Consider the following 16,022-nt stretch of genomic DNA (forward strand, 5'->3'; position numbering starts at 1 on the left):
TATGTGTGAAGATTTCCAACACTGATTTTAATTGGCAGAGAGAAGGGATAATGCCATGATGTCACTGATGTAAAGTATGGTGGCACATCAAGCATCAGTTGCAGCCTCCATTTGTGTACTGGTTAGGACATACCAGAGTCAAGCTGGACTCAGTTTTATGACAGAAAGGGGATGGGGTACTGTTCAGACATGGGGGAGATCAAATAATATTTATTTGACTTATTGTCATTTATTGACATTTGATTACTGGCAAAGTCCAACTGGGTAGAAGCCCATTTTCAATGGAGGTCCAGAGAGAAAAGCTCCAAATTATTGCAAAACATTTAAGACAATAATTTTACAAACTTCAAAAATAAAACAAAGACATCTGCAGTTTAAATAATCATAACAAATTAGACATAGGGGGGAATTCAATTAAGCCTACATGTTTTTTTTCTCCATGTTCACTTTGGGCTGAGTAGAGGTGTACACTCCCCGCCCCCCCCTGAAAACACTGAAACACTGCAGCATGCTAATTAGCTGCATACGTAGCCAAATACCATGCTAATGAACTCAGGAAACATGGTGGAGTGATTCAAGAAGTTCGGAAGCAACCATGTAGTATCCATGTTGGTGTTCCACCTGTATCTGAAAACATTTTGAATGCAGCCACAGAAAGGAGTCTACATGGCATACCTCTCAGCCTCTGAGAGCAAGGAATCTGGACAAAGCCATCAATAATGGGGGGACAAAGGTCCAAAAATAGGAACAGATTTTAAATATTGCTCTTATTAACTTAGAAAGTTACTAAAGTAAGAGTGTTTGTGTTAAAAACAGAAATGCAGCTTTGCTGCCCCACCCCGAAATGAACAGTATAGTAATGCAGACAATACTTCTCAACCTCTTAGGGCAAGATATCTGGACAAAGCCATCAATAATGGGGGGACAAAGGTCCAAAAATAGGAACAGATTTTAAATATTGCTCTTATTAACTTAGAAAGTTACTAAAGTAACAGTGTTTGTGTTAAAAACAGAAATGCAGCTTTGCTGCCCCACCCCGAAATGAACAGTATAGTAATGCAGACGATACTTCTCAACCTCTTAGGGCAAGACATCTGGATAAAGCCATAAATAATGGGGGAAAGGGCCAGAAATAGAGACACTTTTTAAATAATACTCTTAGAAACTTAGAAAATTGAAAGAACAACAGGTTTGCAGGCAGCAGCAGCAGTTAATAGATTTGCTTACCTCTTGGCCTCCTACATATACCTCTTAGCCTCTTAGCACAAGAAATCTGGATGAAATATGGACACATTTTAAATATTGTTTTTATTAACTTAGAAAGTTGCTAGAATAACAGGATTTATGTTAATATGCATTTTCTGAAGGTCATGAAGTCTGAAACTCAAATGCCATGTCATTATTTAGCTACTTTAATCTTTGGATCATCCCAGTGATTTATCCAAAAAAAAAAAAAACATTTTTATGAGGAACAAATAAAAAATATGAGGCACAAACTGGACATTCTGCAAAAATATGTACAGCTGACAGGTATGCTAAATTAAGGTATCTGGATAAGCCTAAAATAAACAAGAGACAAAGGCTCAAAATAGCAACATTTTTAAATGTAATACCTTCCCTTCTGTGTTCAGCATTTGGCTCCCCTTCAGTTTCCCTAGCTACACAGTTGATAATGGTGTAGATTCAGGGCTGTCAGCATGGTGAAGATGCAAATGAAGTCTGAACTCATTAGAACTGCTGAATCCCAAAAAGTTGGATCCATATGTTCACATTGTGGTGGTATCCCCTCAGTGTTTGTGTTTATGAGATAGCAACTGTAATTGCTTACATCATCAGGTAGGTGTGTCAGGTTACACTTAAAAAGTGTTACATGTAGATCTGTGAAAGCTGGAAATACAGGTAAGCAGTGTACAATTCACAGGTTCTATTTCATTAACATCCAAGCTCCTCTTCATTTGTTTGCAGACTGTGTTTTCTCTGTCAGGTTTTAGTCATATTTAGCATAAAAGAAAAGAAAGAAAAATTAAAAAATAAAAAAGGGAGAAATAGTTGAAAGGAGAAAAAAACAATGTATGATATACACAGTAGATAATGTTAGTACACATGAGATATGTATACACAGGTCTGGATTTCAACTCTTACTCCAATGCACCTTCAGAAAACAGAATGCTTGCCTTATTCCTCTTTGTCACAAAAACAGCTTTGCAGTAAAGAACTGAAGTCATTCATCACACAACCAACTGCAATGGAATGTACACTGATATCAAGCCATAAAATACCAGAGGGAGGTTGATATAATGGTTAAGATATTTGCCTTACAGACACAAGATGCAGGGTTTGATTATCACATGGATTAATTGGCTAGGTTTGAAATGGCCCACAAGGGCAAATAGCCTAGTAATAAATTAGGAACCTGTTTATTATTATATTTGGATGTAGTACACTATCACACAACCTGTTATGATTATTGCTTGCAACTATACAGCTCTGTCTTACATTTCTGTGTTTCCTCATCATGCATCAGTTATCTAACCACTACTCAGATGTGCAGTACTTAGTGATCACACAACCTGCTATGATTATTGCTTGCAGCTATACTGCTCTGTCTTACCTTTCTGTGTTTTCTGGTCATGCATCAGTTATCTGACCAGTACTCTAAGACATGCAATCTGTAAGCCATGCTATATCATTGGCCTTAAAATGTGTGTGGATATTAACTGCCAATAATATGATATGATATGCATTTGCCAACAACTGAAGGGCAGGTTGGATGGCACAAAGAAGCATAGACTGCACTTTGGGGGGAAGCAAAGGTGAGTTACTGCTATGGTACATACAAGGGTACAACTGTTCTGTTGGTGGGGGACAATGCTGAGTTACTGTTATGGCACATGCAAGCACAGACTGTTCCTTTAGGGTAAGCAAGGGTGAGTTACTATTATGGCCAAACAAAGATATATTGCTCTTGTTACTCTCTTTGTTTTGCATCTTGCCTGTTGTTTGATGTTGTGAGGGGGTGAAGTCAGAAACTGCAATGTGTATCATTACTTTCTAACTTCTCTCTTCAATGATTTTCTAGTACAAATGTATGGTGCTAAACTGATGGCATGCAGTGATCATCAATATTTTTAAAAAGTATGACTGCGTGAATCTCTGATGCCTGAGGCCTACTACTTACTAATGGACACATATAAGTCAAATAAGCCTGTACTGTCACATGTTATGGTAATATTTGTACAAATCTCCCACCTTTTACTTGCTTACTGTAATAAGTGATAAAATACAAGGATATGCTATAATTTTATTAAGCAATACACTCCAGGTTCAGGACTTACCTTGTAAATGCAGCAGCTGCCACAGTGTTAATCCAGGGTTGATTCTGTCTAATGCAAGCAATATACAACAATACATGAGGAGATAAAGACTGTGTGAGTTGCCTGGCATCAATGTTATGATATGTATATGAGTATCAGGAAGGTTTTAGGCCCTAGGTGGTGAGTGAGTGTGCTATGCGTTGTCTCTTAGCTAATGCAAGGACATGCTGCGTATGCCTAAGTCTGCCTACACCCACAGCAACTGGCAGTTCCCCCTCTGACTCCTCATCTGCCTGTGGCTGTGGTGACTTTGGCATTGATGGTTTGATGTGTGTCCTTTCCATTTGCTGATCCATCTGAAGCTGTTTCCTCAGGATTCTGTTGTGTAGCATGGCACATAATGTGAAGATTTCTGTACATATCCATAGATTGCACTGCAGGGTTCCCTCAAATGTATCTAGGCCTAGGAACCATGACTTCAGCAGGCCAAACACATGCTCTATGACAATTCTGGTCTGAGTGTGTGCTTCATTATGACGTTTTTCCATGAGTGTGTGTGCATCTCTGATGGGTGTCATCAGCCATGGTGCAAGTGCATTGCCAGCATCCCCCATTAGATGATCGTGTGGGATATCCCCCCTAGCAAACATCTGGTACAGTTGGGGGTGTGCAAGATATGTGAGTTGTGGTATCTGTTAGGGTTGCCAACACACATGCCCAAGATGAGTCCCTTGGCATTACACACAATGTGGCAGTTGATAGAGTGATAGCCCTTTCTGTCAATGTTGAGCCTTCCCTGTTTCCCAGGTGGTGTGTTCATTTCTTCATGTTTGTAATCTGTGGCACCCAGTACTGCAGGCTAGCATGCTACCTGGTAAAACTCTTGCATATTTCTGGCCCTCTCCTCAGAACTACTAGAAAAATATATGTGCTCACTGGTAAGTTGGAGCTTAGCATTGAGGAATTGGTGGAGCATCCAGGATGCTGATACCTGTGACACCCCTAGCATGTCCTCTGTTGGTTTCTGGGAGGTACCTGTTGTTAATATTCTAAGGACTACAATACCTTAGTTTTGCCTGGGATGGTATCCATTTAGTTGGCTCTAGCTCTGAGCTGAGGGTTGCAGAGGTGGCAGAGTTCCTGTAGTGTCCCTGTCCACACTGTAGCACTTTACAGTTTCCACATCATGTAGGTTGTGATAAGCTAAATGTTGCCTGCACACTATTTTCCTTCTCAGCCTAAGCCTATTGGCAGCAAAAGTAGCATTAGCTTCAACCTCTAGCACATACAAATGGATTAACGGAACAGCAGCCTCTAACATTCTGTCTTTGTAGACTTTCCATGTTTGTACTCCAAAAGTTTTGACATTTGCAGGAAAAAAACAGCTTGGAGTTTATATTTTGAATAGCTCCACAGTGTTGGATTGGTTGATCCCTGGTGTTTGCCAATGGTGACAGCTCTACTGGTGCAGGTTTATTCACCAACTGTCAGATGATATGTTCTGTCAGTGAGCAAATTGTTTACCCATCAACTGACATAAGGTTTAATCTCCAGCTTGGGGGGGTTCTCAATGATGCATGCTTATATGATTGTGTCAAAACCCTAGACCAGATCACAATAGGCAGTATGCACTGTCCTACCTTCCTCCAGGTCTATAACACAGAATCAATGTGCTGTGACAACATCACAGATCAGTTATGGCAAGCACATATACATTCTTGATATGGTGAAATACACAGTTCAATACACTGTCCACATTGCCTATGTTCACGTACAAGGGTGTACATCAAAGCATCCATCTGCATTGGGGGAACAGCACCTGATGCATGCATATATAGAGACATCCTGACTCTCCTCAACTGTGAGGTAGACCAACATATCATCATGGATCTCTTCTATATGTATGTTGGCAATATTCCAGGTGTATGCAACAGACCTGTGTGAGTTGTTACTGCTACCTCACGTAGGTCAGTTACATCTCAGAAATGTCCTCAAAGATCTCATCAAGGACATATCATCTTGTGGAGCTTCAACAGGTAAAGACATCTGGCATAAAGTCACACTGTGGTATTCATTCAATCAACACTGTCACATGTGACCATAAACAGCTATATCGCCAAATGGGTAGACCAGTGTATGACATACATGGCATCTCACTATGCTGAAATGTGTGAAGTGACATATATCTCAGGTCCAGCAATCAGGTCTGTACATCAGGGGTGTCTGGCAAGCTCTTGCCTGCCCCTTAGTTAAGTGACGGACATCACAGATGAAATACACATGCTGTATCCAAACAGCTGCCTGAAGGACTACAGCATGTGATATTAGTATAATACTCACAATATCAACACATACCAGAGACTGCTGCCACAGCCATGACAACACTTGCATTGTTGAGACATGTGGCGTGATATGCTGCATCAAGAAAAAAACATAACACCCAAGTATAATGTGGACATTACCCCCTATAATCAAACCAATAGGCATGTGACATGTGTTCTGGGGTAGAGGGTAAGAGGTACATCCAGCAGCATGTGGTCACACTGCTGACTACTCCATTGACTGTAACACAAGTGCTGGGTATGTGAAGGACATGCATATTAGAGGGCGTACTAACATCCTGGTTCCCAGCCTTCATTACACTAATAACTGAGTACAATGCACCCTTCTCCATGTACCTTCCTACACATCTTCCAGTGATGTGTAACTAAGTGTATCACTTTTGTCACAGTGTGCTGTCACACAGCATATTGTCCATACCTAGGTATTCTTTCTGTGGAATATACACAACTGTCTGCAGTACAACAATCATTTTGCTACACCAGATGCATGTGTGCTACCCTTTCACCTTATGGCCTCACTGCATACATAGGTGTTTGCAGTGGAGTAGCTGGAGGGGGTGCGAGAGGGGCAGTCCACCCTGGGTGGCACTTTTGGGACTAAATATCACCTTTATTAAATAATTGTTTTCACCTTTTTTAAATAACTGTTTTTAAAGGGGGAATTCTCCTTTAAGAACAGTCCCACACATCACTTCTGTGCAGTCTTCCTGTCCACGCACAATTTTAACAGTACAGTTTCTTATTCCTGCCACTATGTTCTTCCTGTCCACATTGCAATTTTAACAGTACAGCTTCTTATTGCTCCCACTACAGGGAATGTGAATGTTTGTTCAGTTCATAGACTTCAAACCTTTGCTGCTGCTTGCTGTTAATGTTCCTGAATTATTGTGTTTGTGTGTGTGCATGTGTGTGTAAAATGCCCCAGTTTGGTTAGTGTTATTCAAACTTAAACCCTGTACCTTAGGTACAAGGAGCATGAGCCTGAATTCTCTATCCATGCCACTACTTGTGATTCAAAGAGTTGAGTCCATAGCTCTCAACTGTCCAGATTTTCACAGAATGTCTGAAATGTTTGTTCATACTTTTGGTCTGTTTCTCTTAAAATTTCTGGTTTTCTGTCAAATCAGTGAGAACTGAATTCACTAAATAATGATACAAATTCTGAAACTTTAATGGCTATCTTTCAGGAGACACATGGCAATATAAAACATTTTATTCTAGCAACTTTCTAAGATTATACAAGCAATGTTTAAAAGGTGTCCCTTGTTTTGGACCTTTGCCCCCTTATACATTTTGGCTATTTCCAGATTTCTTGTGCTGCAAAGTTGAGAGATATAATTGAGTGTCAAGTGAATTTTACAAAGACCTGAGAGCTTCAGGGGAAGAGAAGTTTAGTACTGCTTAGGGCAGATCTGTTTGCATTGTTAGTAGCACAACAGGTAGTATATTTACTTTTGATGCAGAAGGCGGTGGGTTCTACTCCCACAGTATATATATGGATTGCTGATACTGTACTGTGTTGTACTTTAAAGGGAGTGAATGCTGCTTTCCTGAGAATGTCCTCCTTTGGAGGGGATACTTAGTATCTATAAGCCTGATATCAGTTCACCATCCATTCCCTATTGCAATATTACTAACTTATTATGTTTTTAATGTAATACAGGCAATTTATTCTTCAAGGGCAACATGCACTTTATTTGTAGACAAAACAATGAAATATAAAGTTGATTGCTAGCAGCAACAAGTTCATTAGTTACAGATCTCTTTAATGTGGAATTATTTAGATTACTTTTACTTCTGCAGAGCTTGTGCATATTTACTGATATTGGTGGATTGCAATGACAGAAATTTGAGTAGACTTTTATGATGGAAATGTTTTGAACTGGGCAGTTTTATTGATTCATACATTTTGTTTCATTGTTTACTGGAAAAAATGTTCAAAACAATACATTTAATACATACTCTAACAAGTGTGCTTTATTATACAAGGAATGTAATTTAATACAATCAGAAAGGTGAATCAAAGAACACATGTATGTTTGTGTGGTCCTAAACATATGTGTAAGGGGCCTATTATTTGAAAACAGCTGAAAGGTAAACTTTATTTGCCACTGCCCAGATGCATTTTCTTTGAATGTGGGTTTCAATGCTGTTTCAATGAATGCGAGCTTCAAGGACAGAGACGTTTTAATGCTAAGTCTGTTTTCATTGTGAGACTGCATTGCTTTGTTTTAGCAGATGTCTATTGGTGTTTGTGCTATAAAATTTAAAATAAAAGTTATAAATGAAATCCAAATAATCATTGTAGAAGTAAGGCATAAAGCAGTATGCACATTACAGTGTTTATGGAAAATGGGTAGAAATAGCCAAGTAACAGGGCACTGGAATGGGTGCAGAGGGGGAGCTGTGTATGCTGTGGCCCCATTTGACCATAGTTTTGTGAGGGGGAGGGGCAGCAAACTCAAAGACAGCCCTGGGCAGCACAAACTGTAGTTATGCCAGTGGGTATTTGAAAATATTAATGGTATGTATATAATTTGTGACAGTGTTAATTGTGCCAATTACATATGCCACACACACAAGAAATCTAGCCTGTATTGCCCATACTGTCATATACAGGTATAGCAGTGTCCCTCCTAACACCTCCTGTAGATATTATAGTACAAGGACAGTGTGCATGTTGTGTGGATGTATCATACTAGTTGTCCAGTGTTTGTGTGTGCAGGTTCATCCAGGAAGAAAGAGGTCATTGTCTCCCTCTACTCTTCCCTCATTAGGCCAATCATTGAGTACAATGTCCCATTTGGCATGTACTTCACTAGACAACTGCAACAACTGGAGAGGCCACAAAAGTACCACACAAAGAGTATCCTAGGCTTTAAACACTTGTCCTATATGGACAGTCTCAAAAAACTCCAACTATTCTCTCTCTCATATTGCCTACTTAGAGGCGATCTCTGTTTGACTTTCAAAGCCATGTCTGACCCAGCTCTGTTAGAAATGCTACATCTAAAGAAATCCAAATCCATCCGTACCACACACTCCAGAGACCTCAAACTCATTGCTACAATCAACAGAACGTGCTGGAGGGACAGGTTCATAACACCGAGACTGCCCATGCTATGGAACAGACTTCACATACATGTCAAACAGAGCACCTCGCTGACTCTCTTCAAGAGAAATCTTGATGAGTGGATGGGAAATAGAAAATTTACTCCAGGGATCACTCCAGTGGCTCTACTCGTCAGAGGCACTGGAAACTAAGGTCAGGTGGCACGATGCCAGGGTAATCCTATAGGCTAGGCTTGTAAGGGCTTAAGGGCCATTAGCTTAGTACACAGCTATGAACCTATGAATCACTCCACATCACATATGTTATGCAGAGGCATGGGATTAGTGGTGGTATAATTCAGATATTGTCCATGATTGTGGTTGGTTCTTGTAATGTTTGCCATGATCCTTTACCAGTGGCCACCTTGCTGGAGACCTCTACTGAGAGTACACTCATATTCAGGAATAACAGTTTGCCCAGCTTCCCAGTATGCATTCTACCCAATTGTATGTCAGATTCCTGATAGATGCCCTCTGAATTATTCATGTAATGATGCCTATCTCATACACACATCCTCCCCATTGCTATGTCACCTTGTGTTACAGTCACAGGCAACACATTTTCACTGTACAGTTCATACTGTACCATATTGACATGTGCTTGGTGTCACTGCTACAACCATCTTTCATTGATATGCCCTCCTATACTGTACATGGGAGAGTTTCACCTGTACTCTATTCCTATGTTCATTCCTACAATTCATCTGTCTGTATGTATTCAGTACATGCACTTTCCCTGAGTGATCATTTTACATGGCAGTCCAATGTCCTGTTACAGATCATTAACACAGCTTCAGTACAGAATACCAGGAAGGGGGTATCACAGTACTCTGCACTGTAGGTATACTGTCCTGTACTGTGTTTGGTCCATATACTTAACATTCATATCTCTCAACTATCCAGATATTCCCAGGATGTCCAGATGTTTTCCTTATCAAATATGTGGCTTTCTGCCATATCAGTGGGATAATCTTTGGACTGCTGTGACACAGTATTACAGACATTTGGGTGCATACCTCTCAACTGCCCTGATCTGTGCAGAATGTCCAGTTTGTGCCTCATATTTGTCATCTTTTCCTCATAACATATTGTTTTCCTGCCAAATCATTGGCACGACTTTGCAGAGTGCAGTCAGTAACTGATGAGTGACATTTGATTTTCAAACGTCATGCTCTTCAGAAAGTTCCTGCTAATGTACATCCTATATATTTTATCATTTTCATATGTTTGGACCTGGAATATTAACAAACTATCTCTATTTCTGGCTGTTTGTCCCCCCCCCCATTTTCATGACTTTGCCAACATTTCTTGCTCTAAGAGGTTGAGAGTGTTACATTCTAGCACATTCCCATGTGACACCTATGTCCAAATATGCACCTATGACTGGTTATTTGTCCTCTCATTAAGTTGGCCCCTTTGCAGATATGTTGCACTAACAGAATGACAGTTATTTCTACAGCCATACCTCTCAACTGTACAGATTTTTTCAGAATGTCCAGATTTTGCCTTAGATTTTTGGACTATCTCTCATACATTTGTAGTTGACTGGCAAATCATTGTTAAATTACTGAGGTTTGAAATCAGACAATAGTGGCAGACATTTGAGACTCAGGCTTCATAGCTTTCAGAAAAGTCATCCATATGTAAAACCTGCCTCTATCAACTTTCTAAGTTTGTAAGAACAATATTTAATATGTGTGTCCCTAGTTTGCATCCTTTGTCCACACATTATGCATGGCTTTTGTCCATATTTCTTGCTAGTTTCAAAGGTATGTGCATAGCCATGTTGACCACGGTGGCATTCTGTGCAAATACACAGACTGTATGTGCTCTCCTTTATTCAGAATTGCTATCCGTGTTTGCTGACAAAGTTTCACACCAAGCAATACTGGTGTGAGCCACGGACCCTAGCTTAGGTGCACCACATTTCATTAATATACATTATGTGCTGCAGCGTGCTAAGCACCATCATGGTTGCAAGTATACTCCATGTAGTGTCTATGTGTACCTTACAGAGAGCTTATTGAATCTGGGAGATAATTTAAAAAATAGGTTAAGAATCGATACAAGGTATATGACAATCTAATATTTAGAGAAATTTTAGACAGTTTGTAGAGAAATTAAAGGTAAGTTAGCCTAATGCAAATAGGAACTGCAATATGAAGTTAGGGGAAAACAAGCTTATGGTATATTTAGAGAGAAAGTCAGAGTAAAGAGTTAGATAGCAGTAAGGAAGTAAGTGAAGAAGGGAGAGTAGAAGGTTTAAGGAATTAAAAGGAACTTGTTCAAATTTAGGGATACAGTTTTCCTAGTCTGAAACAAGGACATAGCCAGATTTTAGCTAAGTCTTTCAGAGTAGTTTAAAAGATGATAGGGTGTGTACAGACTTAATGGATACAGGTAAGGAGGTCAATACCATAGCAACCTTGTACATGTATAGACACTGCCCGGCAGATTTGCTAGGTTTGTAGCAGACAGGAGTTTTTGATCACTGGAACACAATGCCATACATACATACAAATATTTCAAGCATGGGCATTAATGCCCTTCTAGCTTGCCAATATAGCAAAGCATTTGTTCCCATAATAAGTGTCCAGGCTGTTCTTAAAAATATCTGAACTAGTACTTGCTTTAATGTAATTTGGTAGTCTGTTCCATGCATTGGCTACTCTGTCAGAGAACCAATTAGTACACTTTTCATTCCTATAGAATCTTCTACACTGATTGTCTGATGCTTCTCTAGTACTTTTTGATTACCCCTAACATTTCCAGAGGTAGTTGTGTCTAAATGCCCTATATACCTGAATAATCTCCTCTTAGATATCTGTAAAAGACACTGTACAAGTTTAGATATTTTAGTCTTTCACAATAACTTAAATTATCACATCCAGGGATACCTTTGGTATATTTCCGCTGTACTCTTTCCAGTTTATTCATGCTTGTTTTCTTATAGGGTTTCCATATTGTTATTCCATACTCAAGTTTGGGTTTAATGTAACTAACAAACAATGACTTCATTATGTTTGATTTCCTAGACTTTATAAATCTTTTTATACAGCCTATAGTTCTATAACTATCATTAGCCAATTGGTTGATATGATTAGAAAAACTCATAGCTGAACTATCCATATACCCAGGTCCTTAAATGAGTCTACAGGTTCAATCACTGTGTGCTGTATTAAATATTCACCTTTCAGTTTATGCCTACCAAATCTTGTATGCTTAGTTTTTATGTATGTATCAGCATTTTATTCTCCTGTGCCCAAATGGTTAATTTAGTCAAGTTATTTTGCAGACATGCCTTATCTGTAACACTTGTAATCAATTTACCCAATTTCAGGTCGTCTGCATATAGACTGTAGAACACCTCAGATGAAAAAGTTAGGTATGAAAGATACAGTCTAAACAAATAAGAGCCTAGAGCAGAGCCATGTGGGACACCCTCACTGAAACCAAGGGTTTTGCCTATCCAGTTGCTGTATGATGCTTGCCATGTCCTGTTTGAAAACCATGCAGCTATCCATCTTATCAAGAGAACATCAATGCCTAGTTGTACTACTTTATTGATCAGTGTTATGTGTATGACCCTGCCAAATGCTGAAGTTAAATCTATATGAATTACATCACAGCACAGTTGTTCATTCATAGGTGTTATTATATTGTTATAGAACATTATGTTACAGGTGGTAATACATCTGTTTTCAACATATGCATTCTGATACATGGTTTCAAGACCCAACCTATACAGTGACTGACTGGAAACATAGTTATGTAGAATTTTTTTTAGTGCTGGACAGGCAGATGGATGCAGGGTAATTTTATAGGTGGTAAGAAATTGTGTATATGATGGTTGATGTGGCAGTTCTAACCAATTTAGGGTTTTCAGTGCTATACAGTAGTGGGTTCTGAAAGGAGTATTTGCTGCAAATTTATCAACTTTATTATAGCATAGTTCAGGTTTCAATATTTGTGAAGCCTGGAGGTTAGTAAGGATGTGAGCACCATAAAGAATAACTGAGGAGAAAAGTAATGGGAAATGCAGTTTTAGTTGTGCTGGTGAGAACATTTTTGGCTTTGAAAAGCATCCCTAGTTTTTGATGATTTTTTTTCTTATTTAATTTTGTATATACAGGTTGAATGTAAGATTATCACACACTATTACCCCTAATAATGTGCTAAGAGAAGTGACTTCAGTGGTTGTATTTTCGAGAGACAGGACTTCGAATTTTGTTTTTTCATGAGAGAGGGATTTAGGGGGAAAAGGAATAGTTTGGTCTTTTTTGGGTTGGGCATGAGTTGTGAGGTAAGAATCCATGTTTTAGTGGCTGCTAAAGCTTCCTAGGTAATTTTTTGGAGGTGTACCATGTTATCAGATGTGTAAATGAGAGTGACATCATATGTGTACTGTATTAGGGGGCTGTTGTGTGGAAATATAGAGAGTGTTGGTGAAAATGTTAAAGAGGAGGGGACCAGGCCTTGTGGTACACCAGTGGTGACTGGGAGGTAAGCTTAGAGTGCAGAGGGCCATTTACTGACTGATACCTATTGGGCATGTAGATTTTGAACCAGAAAAAGGTGGGCTGAGAAAAACCCAGTCAGGACATTTGAAGTAGAAGTTTGCTGTGGTAAACTATGCCAAAGGCTTTAGACATGTCTAGAAATAAGAAAGAGATTAGTTTGCCATTATCTCAAGCTTTATTGACAGTATCTATATAGGCTAGAAGGGCAGTGCTAGTACTATGAGGAGAGAAACCATGTTGTGTAGGGGATAGGAGCTCTTCCTGCAGGAGATAGTCTAGTAATTGTTTTTTAACATATTTTGAAGTATTTTGGTGAGGGGAGATCAGATTGCTATAGGTCTACATTTATTAATGTCTGTTGAATTTCCTGCTTTGTGCAGAAGGATAATGTGTGACTGTTTTCAGAGAGAGGGAATGTGGGATCCCTGGATTGACCTATTTATAAGGATTGAGACATGATAAGCAATGCTATCGGCTGCTATTTTTAGGTACTCACTTGGCAGGTCATCAGCTGAAGAAGAGCATGGTTTTAAGCATGTTTAGGAGTAGTTTTATATACGATGTGGACACAGGCTTGAAGGTGAAAGTGGATGTGGTGATATATGGCTAAAGGGCAGGACTGGGATTAGATGTTGAGGAATACTTGGTTAGAGATGCTATACTATGTATAAAATATGAGATGAACTGTTTAGCAGTTTCAAGTGATGATTTATCAGGAGAGGGGTTTGGGTTGAATTTTTGGCTGGAATGTAAGATTTCTTTAATGGATGTAGCAAGAATAATGAGAATAATGTGTCAATAGGAATAGGCCGTACATGCATTCCTACACTAGCACTATGGGGGTCAACATGCCCACTAAGACCCTTATAATGTCCCTGTTCATGCTAAACCTATCAAGGATTTCTTGAGTATCAAAGTTATAATAAGTAATCCTTTGCTTATATTTTCATCTTCTTGGTGAACAAGTACAGCAGGGGTGCAAGTGGTTTTGGCCCAGCAAAGACATGCAGTTCTGTCCTAGTAATAGTAAAGCTCTCCGCAAGAGGCAGCATTTTTGCCAGCTGCAACTCTGATAGATTGGGCAATGCTTCCCTTATTATAGCGCATCTGCAACAAGTGCGGGTAAGCAGGAAAAACTGATTATATTTTCAAATGGTGTAAAATATCCCTAATTAACATACAAACATTTACATCAGTTCTCATTTTCGTCTTATCTGTTCATTTGCATAACTACAGTCAAGGACATCATGAACTGATGTAGATGGCCTCTATAAAGCACAGCTCAGTTGCACCTGTTTGTGCTTGCCCTGATTTCCTTAATGCATTTGTGTTAATGACTATGAATACTGGCCTTATGCAGGAAAGCAGAATACAACATGGCTGTTCATGTTATTTATTTATTTTAGTTATATGCTGTTAACAAAGTGAACTGGTTCAAGGATCCTCTTCAGCTTTGACCCGGGCCAAGGCAGTAACAAAGTACTAACAAAATACAAGCAGTTTACAATAAGCTGCTGACACATTGCAAAAAATGAAATTAGGGAAAAACATAGATAAAATAACTAACAAAACTGTACATACAGTGGGCCGGATTCACGAAGGCTTGCACGGAGTCTAAGAGTAGAGTAAGACTCCATGCAGCCAACATGTCCGCCGAGCGATCCAGGAACAGCTGGCAGGTGCGTGCAACAGAGCTCCTAAAATGACTCTTACACGGACAGGGCTAGGTTATGCAAATTACCTCATTTGATGCCGAAAGCTATGCAAATTAGGTAAATTTGCGATCCAGGAAACCCTAACCTGTCCGAGTAAGAGTAGTGTTATTTGCAGAAATAATTCCACGGCAACTGCAGGAACAAGATGAGTGTAGCGTAGCTTGAACAGCCTGATAAGAAGTATAGGCAGAAATTGTAGTACCAAACATATAGTGTATCTAGCTGTATGTAAATTATGTCCAGCCTATTATATAGGCAAAACAGAAAGACAGTTAAAAAATGAATTTATGAACATTACTACAGAATACAAAACAGGATTGTAAAAATGCACTATATAGACACATTAGAGAATATGGGGAAGATCATATCTTCTTGTTTTGTATTATAGATGAAGAAAAAGATATACTTTATGGTGGGGATTGGAAAACTAGATTAGCCTGCAAAGAAAGTAAATGGCAGATGCTCACAGACTCCACCAGAAGTCCAGGTATTAATGAATTCATTAGCATTAAGCCTTTTTTGATTATGGATTCATATTTTTTTAACTTCATATTAGGTTCATACTATTTTATATACCTAACAGATTTTTAACATGTTATACTTTCTAAATGTTTTATTATATTTTTATAAAATGTTACATTTATTTAATTTAAAAGTATATATATATATGTACACATGCTGCAAATAAGTAAATTTAGTTGAAGGTATATATTTATATTATAGTTTAAAGTGATAAGATTTCGCTACAGCAAAAAATTCATTGAAATGCTTGTCTCTTTAAATGAATTTTTAAATGTTGGCGCCATAAGTTGCTTAAATAAGCTTTTAAAGATGGTTTTCACTAGTTCTGAAGAAGTCTGCGTGGTGCAGATGAAAGCGCTAAACTGGTGGTACCATATGTTGTTTGCACAATAAAGGAATCTGTTCTATACATTTGGCAAAGCCTTCGCATTTTTATACGACGATTTTTTGCTCTTTTTTGTTGGATCAGGCTGTTCCAGCTACTCTACACTCATCTTG

The sequence above is a fragment of the Protopterus annectens genome, chromosome 2.part0 (genome assembly GCF_019279795.1).
Source record: "Protopterus annectens isolate FY-2018-M chromosome 2.part0, PAN1.0, whole genome shotgun sequence".
Lineage (NCBI taxonomy): Eukaryota > Metazoa > Chordata > Ceratodontiformes > Protopteridae > Protopterus > Protopterus annectens.